Genomic DNA, 11,090 nt, shown 5'->3' with positions numbered 1-11,090 from the left:
GTAGCAAGAGAGCAGCATTTGGTATAATGGTTAAGATCTTCACATCATAGACACAAGGTACTGGGTTTAATTCTGAACTTTGGTTATTGGCTAAGCTTAAAATGGCCCTTTAGGGCAGTTAGCCTAAACATTCACCTATATACCTAATATGTTATAGCGAGAAAAGAAACAAAACAAAGGAAAATATATAACAGTTTCAGACCTGAGCTGTAATACTCAACTTAGAAGTTAATGCTTGTGTTTATGTTATCCAGAAAAAAAAACATATATACATCGGCCTTGTGTGTTATAGCTGGTTACCAATAACAGGAAGATAATAAAAAAAAAAAATACCCTTAAAGTGGAACTAACACATATTAACTTGTACTGCATTTAACGAGAGCAAACCAAATGCTAAAAAATGCAGTATTAATTCCTTTGGAAAACAACAAATTCCTACTATCTATTGTATTTAGTGACACCCCATTCTCTAGTCAGACTGTGATGGGCGATGGGAGACTTAGGCACCTGTGTTGATGGCTCCCTTTTCCTTTGATTACCATATAGCAACTGTAGTCAGTAAGTTCTTCTACATCTCACAATTAATACAAAGAATATCTCATCTAAAACCAAAGAAGTTATTGCTCTCCTGTTTTCTGCCCTGGTTAGACTCATTATGGAATATAATATGTCCTTTGACATGTATCTCAGTAGGCATATCGAAAAACTTGAAAAAAAATAGTGGTTCATCATAACAAAAAGGATCTTAAGCCTCATAAACCTTAGTTATCAGGAAAGGCTGTATTTACTGTCCTTGTATATCAAGTTACAAGGGCTTTTGTGAGGAGACCTGTGCCTTGCTTTGTGCCCTCTGGGACCCTGTTATCTGAAGCCTTCTCTTTCTTGATATATTGAAAGCTGTACCTAGTGCTACAACAAGAGGTCTCTATTTACATCAAGAAATAAAACTAAATGAAGAGATAAGTTCATTGCCCAGTACCTTCCACTGGGATGGAATAGACTCCCCTTGTGTGTCAAGACGGGTTCCATATGGGACTGGATGTGTATCAGGGTTCAGCTCTGAGCCCACTGCTGTTCATACTGGTGATCATTAGCAAGCAGGTCAAAGGGGAAAGATCAACAAAGGTTTGTTATGCACATGATGTGGCATTACAGACTCTGAGCAAAAACGTCAGCAAAGGACAGGGCAGTGGAATACAAAACTGAAGGTACATGGGATGAAACTGAGCAAAGAAACGACAACTGTAATGGCAGCAAATGGGGAGACTAGAGGAAGTTGAAAAGTAAGATAAAAGGGGAACAGTGGAACAGACTAACATCTTCAAGTATGTGAGAGGAGTGGTTGAGGAAAAGGAAAGCCTGGATGAAGAGGGCAATGCTAGAATCAAATGGGTTGTAGCAAACTGACATAGAGTGTCAGGTGTAGTGCATGACAGAAGAATGTTAAAGAAGCTGAAAAGTAAGGTTTACAAAACAGTGGTGCAACTAGTACTACTGTGTGGTACAGAAACCTGGATAGTAAAGGCAGTGCAGTTGAGAAAGCTAGAGCTGATGGAGATGAAGTGCCTAAAATAGATGGTAGGATGCACACTGTGGGATAGATGAAGAAATGAGGACATAAGTGCAGAAGCCAAAGTAGATCCAATTGCAGAAAAATTCAAAGAGACCAGGTTACGATGGCTCAGACACATCTGCAGAAAAGCTGAAGACAATCTGGTGAAGAAGATTTGGGACAGGCAGGAAGAAGGCAAGAGGAAACGAGGGCATCCAGCAAAGAAATGGGTGGGTTGTATGAAAAAAGACCATGTGGCTTGACATGATAAACATTCTTTAGTGGTTGCAGTCAACTACAAAGTGAATGTTTACTGTTGCAGCAATCCTTTTAACTGCATTTATCCAGGAAGAGCACAGTTAGTGAAAAATATACAAATTCAGATGGTTAATCACATTTTATTAATTACTACTTGCAGATGATTCACCCATATGCTCATAAAAATTGCGTTCAGTCCCTTCCACTAATGATGTGCACAGTTATTGGCCCATGGTCTTGAAATTATGGAAATTTATATGAGTGTGGTAATTAGACTATAGATAAGAAGCATCATGTATAGACCCTTATGAGGACTGCACACAGTGTTTATGGATTGTCACAGTTCCTTAAATGACGCATTTAAACTACCAGCTTAGACATTCTACACTTATAGCCACTTTGAAAGTTCATAACTGCAGCATACAGTAGGATGGATTCAGAAACTTCCGTTTGTAACCAAGTCAGGGGTTGCCCCTGGCTGGCCTGGAATGCTGAATGAAGTTCAATTTGGAGTTCAATAACAGGGCTGTAATCACAGATCTCACAAATAGTTAAGCAGACACTTTTTTGTCTTGTTTGAAGTTGCTTGGTATCTTAGAGTAGGACTGAATCATGTTGGGATGCTGGTATCATGCTGGGATTCCGGATACTGGCTAAGGCTCTTGCTGCCCCTATAGTGCCTTTTTTTAGGCAAGGTTCAAATAACAAATTCACAACCATAACAGGAACAGGCAAGCAAAAACAGAGGGTAATGCTAGTCAATGCTAGAAGTCTAAATCTCAAAATGCACTCACTCGAGGCACTCCTTAAAATTCTGACCTGATTCAAGGCTCCAGAGAGCACCCCTGTACTACCAGGCTATAACTCATACCACACTTTTCGGCCATGTAACCTGGACTGAAACACCAAAGGCAGAGGTGGTTCCATATTCATTAAGGATATCCACACCTCCAGGCTAGTTGCTCGGCATAATGCATCCAAGGTTATCCAAGTGCAACTAACTCTGGGCAAAACTGCAATCCAAATTGTAGCTTGCTACATAGGTTCATAGGTTTATAGGTTCATAGGTAGGTACTAGGCTATTGGACCTGGGGCCTATACAAGCCCAGCCAAAAAGGTACCCTGGCTTTTGCCACCCAAGAAAATTATTTTCCTGTGCCACTGTCGAGCAGAGCCACAAAGGTGATCCCCGGTGTAAATTTCCTATTTCCCATCCAAGAAATACAACCCGGGGATCACTTCTGTGTCTCTGCTTGACAGTGGCACAGGAAAATAACTTTCTTGGGTGGCGTAAGGCAGGGAACCTTGTTGGCTAGGCTTACATAGGCCCTTGGGCCGATAGCCTTGTACCTACATATGAACCTATGAACCTATGGACATGGCTGCCAGAGAGCGTGAGGTGACTGTAGGCAGAAGATGTGTTCAGCCATGAAACTTAGCAACGGCAAGGGATAAATAGTAAATATGATGGAATGTAGTGATTTATACAGTGCAACTTCCTGTGATGCAGGAGAGGGGTCCAACTGTCAAATGTTGTCATATGTTGTCAGCTGGAAGGCAAGAACTGTGCAAGACAGATTATGAATTTCTTATTCCCCATTTCAGCAACAAATGCAATCAGTTTTCACTGAGTCAGTAGATGCCTATGCATACTTAAAGTTGTGTAGGCTGTACTGCATTCTGTGAATTTAAAAGCAATAAAAAGGGACTTTTTCCAAGTTTTTACATCTGAGAGTAAAGCAAACTGCTCTTTGGCTGAGTTCCTGCCATATTCAGTAAAATTGAGGGTCTATATTAGGAAGTTGAATGTTGAAAAGAGCGAACGCTCTTACATCGACACCTAAAGACCGAAACCACACAATATCGAACATACAGAACACCCCCACTACTTAAATATACCAATTTCAAGATCGTACCACAGTTGAGGAAATGGTCAAGTACCAGCAATGGCCCAGCAATTTTTTTTCCCTGGGAAAAAAACACTGTTCCGGACGTTCGACATTCTGTGGTTTCAGTTATTAGGGGTCGATGTAAGAATGTTGGCTCTTTTCAACATTTGACTTTCTAATATAGACACAAAACTGATTCCCTGTTCCTCTCTGCCTAACAGTTATTCATAAGCTTGTTAGGCTCCTTTGGCCTGATTTGCCAACCTCAACTATCTGCATAGTATACTAATAAGGGAATCTAGTGTAGTACCTCTGGTGTGTGCTCAGCTGCATCACTGTCTGGGGGCAGGAAATGTTTCCAATTGAGTGCACTGTGCACACTGTCTGGATATTCCTTTGAATCTTTTTAATATTTTACAGCCTCTGAGGAATGTAATTTCAGAAAATGATGATGTCATTATTCAAAGTTTTTTGAGATTTGCATGTTGGGATGCAGTATTTACCAGTGTTTGTCTGCAGTTGTAACCATGAGAATCCCTATGTCATAAGATGGGTAGCCAACTGGCTCACTGACAGAACCCACACTGTGAAAGTAGCAGACTCCAAATCCAGCTTCAGAACAGTGACAAGTGGAGTACCACAGGGTTCAGTCCTGTGTCCTCTCCTGTTTGGTATCTACTGCTCTGAAGTACAGGCTAACACAGAAGGTCTTAGGATAATGAAGTTCGCAGATGACTGCAAACTATTAGCCATAAATGAAACTCCTAACGATGTGTACATCCTACAAAAGGGCCTCACTTAGACAGATGCCTGGTGTCAAAGCCATGGCCTCAAGCTCAATGCCAAAAAGTGCATTGTCATCCCCTTTCATAAAAACTCTGTACCCATGAACTACCACATAGGTGGTAGTCTACTTAACATCAAAAGTGTGATAAGAGACCTTGGGACACAGGTGGACAGTAGTCTCTCCTTTGATAATCACATCGCCACAGTCATCAGGAAATTCTTCTACATGGCACACCTCATCACAAAAGGATGTTCTTCATCTCACATTGCTGCAGTCCTAACACTTGGGTAGTCCGCTGTCTCATATCCTCTTCTTTTTGCGTTGGTCGATGCAGCAGCAACAACCAAAGTGCTGGTTGGCGTTCTGAGATTTTTCTATTTAGAAGTTTCAGACCGAGTTCAAAGTTGGCTAAGTACCCGTTGGGAATATTTTTATTTTTCTTGCCTCAGTCATTTACGGATGTCAGAAAAAGTTAATAATTGCGCGTTTTGTGGGAAACAGATACATAGAGAGATTATATCATTTTGTGTATTCCTTGCTTAGGGCCTGAGCACGGCGTTTGTGGCTGTCGGCTCTTGTGCTAGATTTAATAAGCACTATAAAGAGAAGGTTGGATTGTGCTAGGTTAGTCTTTGGAAGCGTTGCAATTATAAAATGCCGCCGCCACAAGGACAAGACAGTTAAAGCTAGAGGAAGAAGAGAACCCTGTAGGGACGCCGGTTCTTTGCTCCGAGAGATTCTTTGTGTTCACAGAGAAACTTTATTATTGCAAGATGTGGCCTCTCAGGAGGCAAGTCAGGCTGAGGGGCTTCTCAGGTTACTTTCCTAAGGTGGTTAGGCCCTCTCCTTCTGTTACTAAGGCCTCTCCCAGGGGCAGGCCAGGTTTAGCTTCAGTTGGTGTTACCCTAGCTCTTCAGGTACTATGCCCAAGAAGCATATGCTTAAAATGGCAGAAGATTTGATTACTTTGATTAGGGTTCTATGCCCCTCCTGCTAAGAGACCTAGGGTGGAGCCTGAGCTGGGTGGTTTTGAGCAAGCTTCAGATGTTTCAGAGTCTTGACTGAAGACTTGCAGGAGTACTCTCCTTATTCTGATTCTGATGTGGATGATTCTACTCCTTCTGCTACTCCTCCTGAGGATTTTTCTTTTTCTGAAACTCTTCATTCCATGAGGGAGCATTTTAAGTGGGAAGGTCAGGACTTCTCTGCTTCCAGGAAAAGGCTTAGGGAATTTTGTTTTACCCCAGCATAGGCCTTTGGCTATACCTCCTGTTTTGGATGTTGTGGAAGATGTCTTTACAGAGGCTTCTCTTAATCCTGATTCTTTGCCTCCTGCTCCTGTTAAACCAGATAGGTATTACAGGGTGCCTGACGTTCACAAGTATCTTTAGAAACTGTTAGCCAGGGTTGTTAAGGCTTCTGTTGTTAAGAATACAGATAAGGAGGCTAGGGCCATGGATAGATGGGGAAAGAAAGTTTATACTTCTTCCACTCTTGCTATAAGGGCTCTGAATTGCCAGTTTCACATGTTGAAATACCAAAACTATCTCCTTTCACAATTGAAGTCTAAGGTTGATTCTCTGGCAGTTGGTATTGATTGTAAAGAGTTGCAAGATTTAGTCCATGTTTCTGAACAGGTGGGTAAGCATTCTTTGCAATGTGGTTTTGATGCTGTACAGGCCTCTTCTAGGGTGGCTGCCACTGGGACTGTTCTTCGCAGGCACGCCTGGCTGAGGGATCAGAATTTGTCTGAACATGTTAAAACAAGGATTTTAGATGCCCCTTTACAATCTGACGTGTTGTTTGGACCTCCTGTTGAGACAGTCTTAAAGAAAATGGAAGACAAGGCTAAGTCTATGCAGACTGTTAAAGATTTTTTACAAGTCCAGCCTCCAAAGTTTAGTAGAAATTGGCCTACTAAGGATGATTCCCAGTCTAGGGGTAGATCTAGGCGTGGTAAGGGCAGAGCTCAGGGCTCTTTCCGGCCTAGAACAGGAGTTCTCCTGCACAGGCTTCAGGTGAGGGCAGGGGTCAGTCCTTTCGTAAACAGACCCAATGACCTACCTTTTCAGCTGCCAGAGCCTGCTCGTCTGGCAGCACCTTTGGGAGGAAGGTTGGCACTCTTCAAAGAAAATTGGAGTTTAATTACCCAGGACAGATGGGTTTTGGATATCATACACCACGGCTACAGGTTTTATTTCCATACCTTGCCTCCTTTCAAAGGCATGCCAGGCGTTCCTCCTCAACAAAGAATAGAGGCTCACAGACAGGTTTCTCTGTTGCTCCAACTAGGCCATACAGCCGGTCCCTCTGCCAGAAGTGGGCCTAGGTTTTATTCTCGCCTGTTCTAGTAGTACCGAAGAGGGGAACACGTGAGACCAATTTTGGATTTATCTATCCTCAACACTTATCTGGACATTCCCAAGTTCAAAATGTTGACATTGCAGCAGCTTTTACCTCTGCTGGGCAGAGATCATTGGATGGTAACTTTGGATCTCAAGGAGGCTTACCTTCATGTTCCTATCAGACTCAGTTGCAGAAAACTTCTCACTATCAGTTCTCTGCATTGCCAGATCTATCCTTATTTGGGCGACTGCCTGATTCTGGCTCAAGGAAGGAAAGAGCTTCTTCGTCATTTGGAGTATGTGATAGCAGTGCTAAGATGCCTAGGGTATTGTGAGCGAAATAAAGTCCAGTCTAGATGTGCTTTCTGGGTGTGAAGATGGCCTTTTTAACTCGGACAAACAAAGAGTCTATCCCTTTACTTCCATCAACTATCTCATCAGTCCGGGCTGACTGCAAGGACAGTCCTTCAAGCCTTAGGGTTCATGGCATCTTGTATTCTGGTGCTTCCCAATGCCAAACTGCATATAGGAAGCTACAATGGTATCTCAAAATGTATGGACACAGCACTGCCAGGATCTGGACACTGTCATTCCAATACTACCTTGCATTCAGAAGGAATTTTGTGGTGGGCTCAGGAATGTACCTAAACACACTCTCTCTTGTGACCCGGCCAGAGGCAAGTCAGATTTTAATGACAGATGCCTCAGACAAAGCTTGGGAGCTCATCTGAATGGAAAATGGATACAAAACAAGTGGCCTGTCAGACTACAACATCTAGATATCAACATGAAGGAGATGTAGCAGTCCAGTTTGCATTAATAGCTTTCAAGGAATTCCTTCTTCCAGGACAGGTGTTGATTCTAACAGACAACACAACTGTCATGTGGTACATCAACACATTCTTATCCTCTATGCAGGCAAACAATGATTTTGTGGGAGACTGCTCTCAGTTTACAGCTCAATCTTCAGGCAAGGTTTCTGCCAGGAGCACAGAACTCCTTAGCAGATGTGTTGAGCAGGCAATTATGGATCCCCGAGTGGAAATTGGATCGCATGTATTTTGTCATGGAGAACTCCAGACATAGATCTGTTCGCTTCTCCACTAAACCATCAGCTGCCAAAGTTTTGCACAAAAGGTTTCATCCACAGCTTGGAAAGTGGATGCTCTTTCTTTCAATTGGCAATCTTCATGTGTATGCCTTTCCACCTCTGCCTCTCCTCCCAAAGGTACTTCTGAAGGTCAGACAGGACAAGCCAAGGATGATTTTAATAGCTCCAGATTGGCCTCAACAGCACTGGTACCCATTACTGAGAAGTCTAATATGGAAGCCCATGGCCCTTTGCTTCGATTCCACACCTGTTGTCACAGGAAAGCGGCCATTTGCTCAATGTCAAACTTCACTCCCTTCACCAAACAGCTTGGCATATTCGGTTTGAACTAATAAGGGTCTCAACTTCCACAACAAGTTTTGAATGTGATTTAGATAAATGGAAGAGATTTTTATTTTGGAGTACAGCAAAGGATTTTGATGTTTCTGAGCCTAATTTAAGTGTGGCTCTTCAATATCTTACTGAGTTACTGGACAAAGGTTTGTCCTTCTCTTCTATTAACGTTCATGCTGCAGCTATTTCAGCTCACTATGATTGTGACCCGCCATTGTTTTCTCATCCTTTGTTCAAGCAATTTCTTAGAGGGGCAAAGAATATCAGACCCCATAAAAGCTCCTACTCCTGCTTGGGATCTCAATTTTGTGTTGGAGAAACTCACTCTACAACCTTTTGAGCCTGCAGCTACTGCTGAGTTGAAATATTTATCATGGAAGACTGCTTTTTTATTGGCCATTTCCTCTGCAAGAAGGGTTTCTGAATTGCAGGCCCTTATGGCAGTTGAGCCTTTCTTGATTTTCCATAAGGATAGAGTATCATTACGTACTAATCCTTCCTTTATGCCTAAGGTGGTTTCTAGTGTGGCTTTAAACCAGACGATTCATTTACCTACTTTTTATGAAAATCCCCAAAATAAAGGGGAAAAGATTTTGCACACTTTGGATGTACACAGGCAGTTGCGTTATTATTTGGACAGAACTAAAGGGTTCAGGCAGTCTCAGCAGTTGTTTGTTTCTTTTGCTTTGAGTTCTCAGGGCAAGCCTGTGTCAAAACAAACTATTTCTAAGTGGATTGGGTTTTGCATTGCTTTCTGTTATTCCCATCATGGCAAGGAGGTTCCAGCTGGGATTAGGCCTCATTCCACTAGGGCTACTGCCACTTCCACAGCTTTTGAGGGGAGTGGCAACCAAGGATATTTTAGAGGCAGCTACTTGGAGTTCTGTGCATACCTTCTCTAGGCATTATCACCTGCCACTTTACTCTAAGTCCAGGCTGGTTTGCCACTGGTTTTGCAGGGCATTTTGGCAGCTCCTGCTTCCTTATAGTTAGCCATCCTCCCTTCTCTGCTTTGGGATTCTACCCAAGTGTTAGGGCTGCAGCAATGTGAGATGAAGAAGATAGTACAGTTTTGTACCTACCATATATGTAGATGTTGAAGATCCACATGCATGTCCAAGTCAACTCTCCTCCTTCCCTCTGTACTTGGAGGTGGTTGTGTGGGTTGGGTTGTACATATTGTGTGTATTATAACTATTGTATATATAGTTAGTGCAAGGGTGGTTGGTTATTTGTTTGCTGTCTTTTGGTTTTGACCTTTCTTTTTAAGGTCTTCTGACATCTGGGGCAAGAAAAGACTGAGGATATGGCTTCTGGCGTCAGTTAAGTGGACAGCGGACTACCCAAGTGTTAGGACTGCAGCAATGTGGATCTTCGAACATCTACATTTATGGTAGGTACAAAACTGTACTTTTCTCATCCAGGACAAAAGAGGTCATTGTTCTCCTCTACTCGTCACTCATTAGACCCATTATAGAGTACAACACCCCTTTTGGTATGTACCTCACAAGACATCTACAACAACTGGAAGGGCCGCAGAAATACCTCACAAAGAGGATTACCGGCCTCAAACAGATGCCCTATTTAGACCATCTCAAAAAACTCCAGCTTTACTCTGTTGCATATCACCTAGTCAGAGGCGATCTCTGCCTAACATACAAACCTATGTCAAACCCAGAGCTGTTGGACATGCTACACTTAAAGAAATCCTAATCCCTCTGAACTACATGCTCTAGGGACCTATACCTTGTCACCACAATGAACAGAACATGCTGGAGGGATAGATTCCTGTCCCAGAGACTTCCTATACTCTGGAACAAACTACCTATCTATATCAAAGAAAGCTCCTCTTTAGCACTCTTCAAGAAAAATCTTGATGATTGGATGGGAAATAGGAAATTCACCCTGGGGATCACTTCTGTGGCTCTGCTCAACAGGGGCACAGGAAAATAATTTTCTTGGGTGGTGAAAGCCAGGGTACCTTTTTGGCTAGGCTTATTTAGGCCCTAGGGCCAATAGCCTAGTAACTACCTATGAACCTATGAACCTTGACATTACCCCACAGTGTAGTTTGGGATTCACAGTTTTGTAAATCAGACATGATGCAGTTGTATCTATTTTCATATTAGCTGGGTACCTAGGCTCCTCCAGATTTGCATTTGTGTACTTTCCTAGTTCATTGCACATGACTCACGTTATGAATTGTGCTGGGGTCTGTTATAGACTTTACACTAGCTTGAGGTGATTGTGTATCATTTTTATGAATAGCACTCTATAACTGTGAATGCTGGGACAAGTATTGTTGGTAATGTGGTTTGCAATGGGCAAACAATTTTAAAAGATGCTCAACATGTTTTTGCCACTCATTTTTTGCAATAATTAACTGTTATGCATTTTGTATTAATTCTCCAGCAGTGTACGTAGATCCTTTAAAATCTGTTTTAAGCTGCTGTGCAACCTAGTGTGAAATAATACACTGACAAGAATGAGTTCTCTTTTATACTTCTCACAGTAAATGAATATCAGTTGTACTGACATACTTGGGGCAGGATTCACGAAGCTTCCGTGTAAGAGTTACAAGTCTTACACGGAGGCTGCAGTTAAACAGTGTGACGTCAGCATGCCATGCATATTCATGAGGGCATGCTGACTCACACCCAAGGCTAACACGGTCCGTGTAAGAAAGTAGGGGGCGTGTCCGCAGGGCGAGTCCTGCAAACCGACATGCCCCCAGAAGAGGGACAGTCCCGAAAGTAAACCCCCATGACAGAGTCCACGTAAATGTCAACAAACACAATACAACACATGGCCCCAC

The sequence above is a fragment of the Protopterus annectens genome, chromosome 1.part2, assembly GCF_019279795.1.
Source record: "Protopterus annectens isolate FY-2018-M chromosome 1.part2, PAN1.0, whole genome shotgun sequence".
Taxonomy (NCBI): domain Eukaryota; kingdom Metazoa; phylum Chordata; order Ceratodontiformes; family Protopteridae; genus Protopterus; species Protopterus annectens.
The sequence above is the reverse complement of the archived record's forward strand: the minus strand, read 5'-3'. Positions refer to the sequence as shown.